The sequence below is a fragment of the Miscanthus floridulus genome, chromosome 2 (genome assembly GCF_019320115.1).
Source record: "Miscanthus floridulus cultivar M001 chromosome 2, ASM1932011v1, whole genome shotgun sequence".
NCBI classification, from domain to species: domain Eukaryota; kingdom Viridiplantae; phylum Streptophyta; class Magnoliopsida; order Poales; family Poaceae; genus Miscanthus; species Miscanthus floridulus.
Genome location: NC_089581.1, coordinates 81266388 through 81278879, shown reverse-complemented (window position 1 = coordinate 81278879; position 12492 = coordinate 81266388).

Below are 12492 nucleotides of genomic sequence, written 5' to 3'. Positions count from 1 at the left end.
CTTAAGTTACTTCATCAGTAGTATTTGATGGAACACTTGGACAGTTATAATGAATATGACAATATGGAAGTTGTTAATGATCATTGGTTATCATTATTGGCTTAATCACATGTTTGCTCTAGTATAGGTGCAAATCTAGTCGACAGGTTAATAATAATTAACTTGACAATAATGCTTTTGGAAAGGTTCTTGCAAATGCTAAAAATGCTTCTTTTTGCAAATGAGTCAGCTACCCTACTATAAAGCCTTCATAATCCTTGGTGTCACTTATTTTTGGTTATAGTCGGGTAAGTCTAGCTGAGTACCTTCTCATACTCAGGGTTTTATTCCCACTTGTTGCAGATGGGCAGATGTATTACGGCTACTGTATCAACTTGCCTTTATCCTGCGATGGGTGATGCTTAGGACCATGGGCATGGTCATTCCTTACATCTCGTCTGATGCTTTTGTTGGAGATGATCATTAGCTGGTACTATATTTGAACTCCAGTGTGAGTGTGTGTAGTTTTGAAACAAATGGCTTCCGCTACTTCTATTTGAACTCGTTTTGTAATAACTATGTTTAAACTCTGATGTATCTAAGATGCAAACTTTTATGTAATATGTGATGGTGACCGCTAAACTTATTACGATCTTGGCTGGTATGTAAGTTGGTTTGAAATCCTTTGTGATTTCACAGACTACCGGGTTATACGGGCTTAAGTTTGCTAAATCGTCTACGCTGGCGGATGATTTTCTTACTTAATTTCGTATAATTGGTCGGTTCTGTTACAGCTGGCATCAGAGCATGGTTTAACATGTTACTGTTCACAAGTGTATTTAAAACAAAAAGGCATTTGAAGAACGTGATTTTCAAACTAAAAAGTGTGCCAGTGGTCATATCCTTTATGCCTAGTTAAGGACTCTAGGTGGCTTAATTAAGTACTGACTTGGGGTTCTTGCATCATATTTCTCTTTCATCGCTCATACGGCGTGCTATTATATGAGTGCCACTTGTTTGAGTGGTAGTGTATGGATCAATTGCCTCTATGCCTCAGTAAGTGTGAGTTGTGAGAGCATGATCGGATACACCGCCGATCTAGGGTGAATGCTTATATGATGCTGGAGTAATTACATGTTCTACGCATGTTTTACAAAGGCATCTCATGTGTGGGTATTCCATCTGTTGAGGCAATGCCGTCAATAGGACGATGGTTCGGGTAGTTACTACCGTTGTACACGTATCTAGGGATTCGTGTAGAGCGTGTAGATAAAATTTACTGCTTTTATGCATTCATTGGGAATTGGGCTGAAATGAATCTTCTGCAGGTACATAATAACGCTATCGTGTAGAACGTATTAGCTACGTATTTGAGAGATCGTGGTATGCCACCGAATTCATCGCTAGAAATTATTTATTTCATAAGTTTGTGAGAACGTACGGCACGTACATACATCATATTACTTGTGCATTTCATTCATGTCATGCATTCCTCCCCTTATAAATTGATTATCTCATTTTGATAAAAGTTGTATCATCAAAAATGTGTTTCCATGGGGTAATAAAAGAACTTTTGCTACAGATGGCCCGCATGAAGCAGACCGCCCGTAAGTCCACCGGAGGAAGAGCACCTCGACGTCTGTTGGCCCTAAGGGAGCACCACACCACGGACACCTTCTTGAGCGAGTTTGGCATGCCGACCTTGCTTTGGAGAGTGCTCCATGATGTGGGGTACCCAGAGGGTCAAGAGCCGGTGTACTCTTGGAATGAGAGCCAGTTAGTAGAGGATGGACTTGCAGTGGTAGAGATCACGGTTCCTGCTCTTGGTGATGCTCCAAATTGGGATGGTTGGCACTTGGAGTTTGAGGGTCGCACTCCTACTGAGGGTGCAGAGGGAGCAGCCTTCCGTGTCATCAAGGATGTCATGAGCAGATTTCCCAGTGAGCTTGCAGTAGCTCTAGCTGGCACTTTTCCTAGGGATGATCCTCGTGATGCCATTTGGGTTCAGCCTCAGGGAAGTGCCTTGGTCAGAGGTCCAGCTGAGGGATAGGCTAGCAACAATCATGCTATGAGTGCTATGTTCGCCGCCATCAGAGCGTATGAGGGCCTCGAGAGTACCTACTGGACTTTGACTGGCTTACATGGTCAGGATAAGCTCAAGGGGAGAAAGTAGAAGAAGAGACAGGCACATGCGATAGCTAGTTTGCAGGAGCAGTTGGCTGAATATGAACTTACAGCGGAACCAGGCGGTTGAGAGAGGTGATAGAGCTATGCAGCGGGTGCATACTGTTGACTCAAGCCAACAACAATGTAGACCGCATGATTGGACAGTTGGTTCAAGGAAAGGAATGAAGCCTAGGACGAGAGGGACCTTCTGCTACAGAGGGTCGATGAGCTAGAGGAGTACAACGGCAACCTACACGAGGAGTTTCACTGCGCTCTACAATGGGGTTGGCCCATATGCTCCTCTAGGCGCCAGCTGGCATGGACATCGACGACTGACAATGAGGACAATCCTATAGTTTCACCTAGGGGCGATGGTGACGTCTTCGATCCCGACTGATGGCCCCGAGGAGTAGGACTAGTGGCCTTGCGCTAGTATCTAGGTCCTAGTCGCGATGACCTTTCTTTTGTTGGCATGTAACCTAATGTATTTTGCTTCGAACTTATGAGACTTGGCATGTGGTTGGAACTTGATTAAGAATGCGATATCTGAACGCATAAAAGTCCAGTGTATGTATGCTGGCAATTTGGTTGTATGGACGCTGATGTTTGCTGTTGAAGTAATTTGATTAAGTGATGTTGTTTTAATTGGGATGCGATTGTTGTGCCTCTATTTTATTGTATGAATTTATTCTCTCCAGTAAATTTAGTACGGCATAATTTTTCCTTCACTCACAATTATTATAGCTTCACTCAATCATTACTTGTTGCTGAAATATGCAGATGACAAACACTCGCCGTACCACATATGAGGCCGCTGAGACCGGTGCTAACGGTGCGGGGACCGGTGGTGGTGGTGGAAACCACGGCAACAACAATGAGCCTCCCCATGAACCACATTTGCCACCTCCTCCCCCGTTTACCCCCGAGATGTTCCTCGCACAGTTGCTCGGGAGTCAGCGCAACATGGAACAATCCCAGAAGAACATGGAGGATTTTCTGCGTACCATCGCCAACAACGTTTAGCACAGTAACAATCAGGGTGGTGGCATTGGAGTGAACTAATATAGCAGCTTCAAAGAGTTTATGGACACTAGACCGCCAATATTCAAGGAAGCGACAGAGCCACTCGATGCTGAGGAATGGATCAACACTATGGAAGATAAATTCTGTGTGTTGAGGATGACTGAGGTATTGAAAACAGAGTATGTTGCACATCAGTTGCAAGGACCAGCGGGAATGTGGTGGAAGCACCATCGCACCACCTTCCCTCCAAATGCTCAGATTTCATGGAGAGAGTTCGCTGAGGCCTTCCGTGGAGTTTATATTGCACCTGGGCTGACCGAGATGAAGTTGGGAGAGTTCTTGGCGTTGAATCAGGGCACTAAGACCAGTGACGCAATATTTGCATGCCTTCAACAACTTGTGTCGTTATGCTCCCTGACATGGTTGACACCTGATGCTAAGAGAATAGCCTAGATTCAAGAGGGGACTCAATCCAAAAATGATGAAGCATGTGGGTACCAACAACCGCGTCAGATTCAATGACTTCTTCAGCGATTGTCTGAAGTAGGAAAAAAACAACAACGCCAGCACTGCAGCCAAGACTCGCAAGAGAGCCCTTGAAGGTGGTCCGTCCCAAGCAAGAGCACCTATGGGAGGTTGTCCTCCCTATCATCCATCTGCACCTGGCGCTAGGTTCAGGCCACGTCAGCAGAGAAGTCAGAATTTTTGTGGACCCCATAAGCCTTACAAGATGGCAGTACAGTCTAACAAGGCAGCCGCAACTGCGATACAAGGCAGTTCCAAGGGAGCTATGGGATCTGTTGGGACAGTGAGGGGACCCTGCTACAATTGTGACCAACCCGACCACTTCTCAAGGTTTTGTCCTTATCCACCCAAGAAGAAGCAACCGACTTATAATGCTAGGGTGCATAGTACGACTGTGGATGAAATTCCTGAGGGAGAGCCCGTAACCGCTGGTAAGTTTCCTGTCAATGAAAACCCTGTAGTTGTTCTATTTGATTCTGGATCATCGCATTCTTTTATGAGTCAAGCATTTGCACAGAAACATGAACAAATATGCACAGAATTGGGTTATGGTTACCGTATAAGTTCAGTAGGGGCTGATGTTTTGACCAATCGGATGGTTCGAGGGGCAACCCTTGAATTAGGTAGCTAGGAAGTTTCGAGTGAACTTGATAGTTATGCCTAGACTAGTTTTGGATGTCATTATAAGGTATGAATTGGATGAAGGATTGGGGAGCAGTCATAGATACTTGGAAGTCGAGTACTTACCCTTAAGGATCCCCTGGGTGAGGGTACTTTCCAAGTACCATTGCCTCAGAGAACAGACCTTATAAGTGTGACATGTGCTACGACAGTCATTCCTATTCATCAGATTCTGATAGTGTGTGAATTTCTAGATGTATTCCCAGATGAGCTACCTGGTCTTCCACCGGATAGGGATATTGAGTTTGGAATTGAGTTAATCCCCAGAATAGCTCTGATTTCAAGGAGACCCTATCGGATGCCTCCTAGATGAATTAGCTGAGCTGAAGAAGCAACTAGAAGATTTATCGAAAAAGGGGTTTATCCGGCCAAGCAAGTCTGAATGGGGATGTCCCGCCTTGTTTGTGAAGAAGAAGAAAGAGGTCACGTTGAGAATGTGCGTAGATTACAGGCCACTTAACGCTATAACCATCAAGAATAAGTATCCCTTGCCTCATATTGATGTTCTGTTTGACCAGTTGGCCAAGGCTAAGGTGTTCTCAAAAATAGATTTGAGATCCGGTTATCATCAGATCAAGATTAGGCCACAAGATATACTAAAAACTGCTTTTTCCACCAGATACGGGTTGTATGAGTATCTTGTCATGTCCTTTGGCTTGACAAATGCTCCTGCATACTTTATGTTTTTGATGAATACAGTTTTCATGCCAGAATTGGATAAGTTCAGTGGTGGTGTTCATCGATGACATTCTGGTGTACTCCGAAGAACGAGAAGGATCATGAAGAGCATCTGAGAATTGTCTTTACCAGACTTAGAGATCATCAACTGTATGCTAAGTTTAGCAAATGCGAATTCTGGCTGAAGAAAGTTCCTTTCCTTGGTCACATTCTGTCAGAAAATGGAGTTTCAGTCGATCCAAGTAAGGTGCAAGAGGTTATGGATTGGAAGGCACCGACCATAGTTCCTGAGATTAAAAGTTTCTTAGGACTAGCCGGTTACTACCGTCGCTTTATACCAGACTTCTCGAAGATTGCCAAACCGATGACAAGTCTGCTACAGAAGGATCACAAGTTTGTGTGGACAGAGGAGTGTGAAGCAGCTTTCCACACTTTGTGGAAAATGATGACCACTGCTCCTGTTCTAGCACAACCAGATATCAAGAAACCATTTGATGTGTTTTGCGACACATCAAAAACTGGATTGGGCTGTGTTCTTATGCAAGAAAGGAGAGTCATTACTTATGCCTCATGTCAATTGAGAAAGCACGAGGTCAACTATCCAACACATGATCTTGAACTTGCTGCAGTTGTGCATGCCTTGAAAATTTGGAGACATTATCTACTTGGTAATGTGTGTAACATTTTCACAGATCACAAGAGTCTCAAGTATATCTTTACCCAACCAGAGCTAAACATGAGACAGCGAAGATGGTTGGAATTGATCAAGGATTACAACTTGAATGTGCAATATCATCCTGGAAAGGCCAATGTAGTGGCAGATGCTTTGAGCAGAAAGTCACATTACTTGAATGCGCAGCCATTACTTGAAGATGGGTTCGATCTGATGCATCCTGCTGTGTTACATAGTATTTAGATTAGTTGCTCTTTGGAGAGTACGATAATAGAAGGCCAGAAAACTGACAAGGGAATATTCCACATCAAAGAGAAAATAAAAGAAAAGCCGTCTCAGCACTTTAAAGTGGATGAACAGGGCGTGTTGTGGTTTGACGACCGTCTTGTGGATCCCAAGGATCGAGAGCTTAGGAATAAACTCATGGATGAAGCTCACCTTTCTAAGCTATCTATCCATCCGAGAAGTAGTAAGATGTATCAAGAACTAAGACCTCGTTATTGGTGGACCAAAATGAAGAAAGAAATTACAGCATATGTTGCCAGATGTGACACATGTTGTAGAGTGAAAGCCATTCATATGAAACCTGTCGGTTTGTTGCAACCCTTGTCAGTCCCTAGTTGGAAGTGGGATGATATAAGTATGGATTTTATTTCGGGTTTGCCCACTACTCAAAAAGGATATGATTCGATTTGGGTGATTGTGGACCGTCTTACTAAGACCGCTCATTTCTTGCCTGTCAAGACAGAATATCAACCACCTCAATATGCCAAGAAGTATATCGCAGAAATTGTAAGGTTGCATGGTATACCAAAGACTATAGTATCTGATAGAGGGTCACAGTTCATGGCTCACTTTTGGGAACATTTACACAAAGGCTTAGGAACTAGTTTGATTTACTACCGCTTATCATCCTCAGACAGATGGTCAGACTGAACGAGTGAATGCTATTTTGGAGGATATGTTAAGAGCCTACGTATTGTCTTCTAAGGGATCATGGGAGTCATGGTTACCATTAGCTGGGTTTTCTTACAATAATAGTTATCAAGAAAGCATCAAAATGGCTCCATTCGAAGCTTTGTATGGCAGAAAATGTAGAACACCATTAAATTGGGTCGAGCCAGGAGATAGAAGGTATTATGGCATTGACTTTGTAGAAGAAGCTGAGAAGAAAGTTCATATTATTCAGCAAAATATGAAGGCGGCCCAATCGTGTCAGAAAAGTTATGCAGACAGAAGAAGGAAGACCCCTTAGTGTTTGAAATTGGTGACTATGTTTATCTGAAGGTCACGCCAATGAAGAAGAAAAGGTTTGGAGTCCGAAGAAAACTTGCCGCTAGATTCGTAGGACCATACAAGATCTTGGAAAAAAGAGGTCTAGTAGCTTATAAGTTAGAGTTACCTAAGACAATGAGTATCGTCTTCCCAGTTTTTCATGTATCACATCTCAAGAAGTGTTTGCATGTTCCTGAAGGAAAGAATAGAACCTCGAGGCATCCAACTCAAATCAGACTTGGTGTATCGTGAGCATCCGGTCCGCGTGTTAGACACTAAAGAACGTGCTACTCAGAATAGTGTGGTGAAAACATACAAGATACAGTGGAATCATCATGATGAGGGAGATGCAACTTGGGAAACGGGAGAATATCTACAAAAAGCTTATGAAGATTTTTATAATAAATGGTTCGTAACCCAAATCTCGGGACAAGATTTTTATAAGGGGGGAGGGCTGTAACACCCTGGTGTTATGCCAGCATTTAGGCACTGCAAATCATGCATATCATGCATCATCAAGCATCCTAATCATACATGCCTAATCATGTAAATAATAACTGAAACCCTGTTTCAAAACATACGAAACATGCTCGTGAAACATGAATGTTGCATACACTTGTTTAGAGTTGTTTTTGCCCTAATTATGCTTGCTAGGTTAGTAAAACATGTTTGACTATCATTGTAAATCATCTAGAATTATTTAGCACAATTTTTGGAGCAAAGTTTGTATTCAAATTATTGCCAAATTTTGCTTTTAAAATAATTCTCCAAAATTAGGGTTTTGAGTTAAAATTGACTTTAATTTTATAATTCAAAATCTAGCAAGAATTGGACTTTGGTCATAAAATCAAAGTTGTTGAGGATTAAATTTTAAACAACTTTTATTTTTGGGCCATTTTCAAAAGAAGTCATTTTCTTGCTAAAAAGGGTATTTGAAAACTGATGTTTGAAATTTCCTTGAAAATCAAAAATTGAAAAAAATGCTTTTCTCCTTTCACGGGCCGCCACCTCGCTTCTCGGCCCACGGCCGAAGCCGGCCTGGCCTGCAGCAGCGCCCGCCACTCGCGCACCCCGCGTTCGGCCCAACCTAGCGCCACGTCCGGCCTGCCCCAGCGCTGCGCCAGGGCACGACCGCCACGTGGCGGCCATGCGCTGGCGATGCTCGCCGCGCGGCAGCCACGGCCTGCCTCCACTCCCACGCGCCCGCCTTCATCTACCGAAGCCGCTGCGCTCGCCACTCCATTCTCCCACGCTGCCTCTTTGCTCCACCCGCACGTGCTCTGCTCTCTCGCCACCGCAGCCCCCGCCGGTGAAATTCGCCGCCCATCCTCCACCACTGCCCGTAATCAAGCGCACCTGCTCTCCTCGCTCTCCGACACCTGGTGCTCACAGCTGTGACGCCTTTTGGAAGCCAAGGTAGAGATTTTGTGAGCTTCGCCGCCATCAGTCATGGCGCCGCCGTGCTCGACCATCGTGGAACACATCTTCTTCCCCCTCCTCCACCCTTTCCTAGTTGCCTGCTTGGGTTCGCCACCTCCTTGCGAACCCCGCGCGCTCGCTCGCTTGCCCTGACCCGGCCGGCAACGACCGCCGGCCCGCTGGCAGAGTCCGCGCCGCTGTGGCGTCTCGACGCCGGCGTGGCTCCTTGCCTTGGCCGAGCTGGGCTAGGCTGGCTTGGACCGAAGCCCCGAGCCAGAGCCGAGCCATGGGCTAGTTGGTTTCCACGGAGTAGTAATAGGAAGTTTTCGTTTTCAGTTTTTCTTTTATTATTTGGAAAGAGAAATGATTTGGAAAATGTTTGTATACTAAAATTTGCTCCAAATCTATTGAAACAAATTTTGCTAGGTTCCTTGTCACCAGATCTACATGATAAAAATATTGCATGTCATTTTTGAGATACTTTTCTGTAGAGCTTTATTTAATCCTTGATATTGCTGATAACTTGAAAATTGTGGAGAAAAACCTATAAGCTTCAGAAAAATATGATTCCAAGTTTGTTAATCTTCTTATGTAATGTACTTCCTAGGAAAAATATGTGTCATGCATGTACTATAGAAAAATTATGAGGTGTAGTTCTAAGTGCCTTTAATGGCTGATTTTTGTTATTTTTGCTAGAGAGCAAAATTTGTATAAAACATGCATGTGATAATTTTTGTACAGTGATTATTTGCTATGTAGAACATAGAAAAATATTTCCTCTATTGTTTGACACTTTTCACAGTACAAAGTATTTTAGGTTCATAAACATGCCATAGCTTGTTATATTTGTGTAGGCTAATCCACTCATTCAAATACCATGAAAATCTGATGGTAGACTACTTAGGGTAGTACTAGTGCTATGGTAATTTTCTAAGATTTTTCTAAGCAATAAAAATAGATGTTACTATTCAAACCTATTATTAATTAGGGTTTAATTAAGTGTTGCTTTATGTGTGATTAAGAAATTAGTGAAGCTTTGGTGTATCTTTGAAGCATTTAATAAGATGTGTTGACTTAACATATTAGTAGTAGAAGAGAATGCAGTAGATGACATGTGCTTGTAGTATATGTTCTTGCATGATGTTGACTACCTTGCATTCAAGTGTATTCATCTCATCTGATGCACCGATGGCATAAGCACTTACGCACATTGCATCATACAAGATCGCAAACCGAGAACCCAGTCATCATACCTGAGGAGCTCGAGGAGCATCTCGAGGTGCAACGGCAGGAAGTGCCCGAAGCCGACGAGGAGGACGTTGACGAACTTCTGGAGTGCCCCGATCACCGCCCTGAGCTCCTTCGAGAGAGGCAAGCCCCGGAGCATTTTCTCCCCGGTTTGCAATTATTAATTCAATGCTTTACTTTAATTGATGCATTACGTTCAGGAGTTGTTTGCAACCGTTGCTGCATTATACCTTGTCTACCTTTGTTATACTACATCCTTGTTACCCTGCTATCCGCAGTCGAGTTAATGCTTAGCTGACTTAGACCAGTAGACGTCGGGTGATTTTCTGTCACCTGTGAGCTATAGGTGGTTACCTAGATCTACTTGGATAACTATGTAGTCATGGTATAACTAAGTGTTAGATGAAGTTGAGATCGGACAGAGACTTATAGAGTTTTGAACTGTAGTGCTTTCCGTCTGTGTCGAATAAGGACCGACCGTTGTTGGGCCTCGAGTCATGTTGAATGCATGCCTTACATTTAGCTAGCCGAATAAAGTACCTTCCGACCGTGAAGCTGGGAGATTATTCAGGCTGAGTAGATTGCCCGCAGCACACTGTGCCGGAGCAGGTGTGGTAGGACACGGGGGCAAGATGATAAGACCAAAGTGCAGTCGGTCAGCCCCTAGGTACATGTGGTTCCTGGCAAACTCGAGATACCTGGATAGTTGACTTGGTGATCAATACCTCACTTTAGCAAGTGAGTGAGGTTTGTATAAGGAATAAATCACCAGCTGGTTAGGAATCGATTCGAATCGCCATTGCTCCTGGATAGTGAGCACTTGACTTGAGTTACTTCATCGTAGTAATGTTGATGGAACACTTGGACAGTTATAATGAATATGACAATATGCAAGTTGTTAATGATCATTGGTTATCATTATTGGCTTAATCACATGTTTGCTCTAGTATAGGTGCAAATCTAGTTGACAGGTTAATAATAATTAACTTGACAATAATGCTTTTGGAAAGGTTCTTGAAATGCTAAAAATGCTTCTTTTTGCAAATGAGTCAGCTACCCTACTATAAAGCCTTCATAATCCTTGGTGTCACTTATTTTTGGTTATGTCAGGATAAGTCTAGCTGAGTACCTTCTCGTACTCAGGGTTTTATTCCCACTTGTTGCAGATGGGCAGATGTATTAGGCTACTGTATCAATTGCCTTTATCCTGCGATGGGTGATGCTTAGGACCATGGGCATGGTCATTCCTTACGTCTCGTCTAATGCTTTTGTTGGAGATGATCATTAGCTGGCACTGTATTTGAACTCCGTGTGAGTGTGTGTGGTTTTGAACAAATGGCTTCTGCTACTTTTATTTGAACTCGTTTTGTAATAACTATGTTTAAACTCTGATGTATCTGAGATACAAACTTTTATGTAATATGTGATGGTGACCGCTAAACTTACTACGATCTTGGCTGGTATGTAAGTTGGTTTGAAATCCTTAGTGATTTCACGGACTACCGGGTTATACGGGCTTAAGTTTGCTAAATCGTCTGCGCTGGCGGATGATTTTCTTACTTAATTTCGTATAATTGGTCAGTTCTGTTATAGTCAGGGTGATGAGAGTATTGATGAGGAGCTGTATTTGTTGGCTAGGCAGCCATCGTGGCATATCCTCACATACAAAGGGTACGAGATAAATGGGAATACATTTTACACAGTAGCACAAGATAAAAGGAGCACCAACCATAACAGTGGTGTCCGCATAGATGCCACCGACCCTAGTGGGAACAAGCAAACATACTATGGCCACATAGAGGAGATATGGGAACTAGACTATGCATCTCATTTTAAGGTACCTTTGTTCAAGTGCCAGTGGGTAAAGACGACTAGAGGCGGCGTAGCAGTCGACAACTAGTATGGAATGACAATAGTGGACCTCAACAATATTGGGTACAAAGGCAAACCGTTTGTCCTTGCGAAGGATGTGACTCAGGTGTTCTATGTCAAGGACATGTCTACAAAACTGAAGAGAGGGAAAAATGACAACCACCCAATCAATGATGAGCCAAAGCGCCACATAGTTCTTTCAAGAAAAAGAAACATCGTCGGAATCGAAGACAAGTTAGACATGTCAGAAGATTATGAAAAGGATGACCGAATTTCACCCTTCACAATGAACAAAGACCCTAGCATCCAGCTAAACGATGAGGACACTCCATGGTTATGGCGCGATCATAACCAAGGGACATACGTCAAGAAGAAGTTCACTACTGTGCCCGCTTGATATATATTGATGTTCAATAGTGTGTATTAGAGATATTATATAATAATTATGAATTTATGATTGATGTTGAATTATGTCATGTTGAAATGATGTGGAAACAAATTTATGTTTGATGTTGGGATTATGTCACGTTGAAATGATGTGAAAACAAATTTATGTTTGATGGTGGGATTATATCACGTTCAAATGATGTGAAAACAAATTTCCAGTCAAAACACAAGAGTTTTTCTGAATTTAATTAAACACTATATTTTTGCATTATCGAAATAGTAATTTAAACACTATATTGTGTTTTAAAACTTGTTAAAAAAATTAAAACTTTAGGTCACATAATTTTCCTATGTGCAATAAAGCAAAATAGAATCTATATTTTTTAAAAATATTTTTATGTCTTTTATTTAATTTTCTGTGCAATTAAATATCCTTTTATTATTTGTGTAAAAAGCAATATATTAAAATCCTAATGAATTGGCGGGCAGCGAAACTGCAGTTTGGCTGCCCGCCAAAAACCTTTAGTCCTGGGCGCCACCACCAGCTGGGACTAAAGGTTACCTTT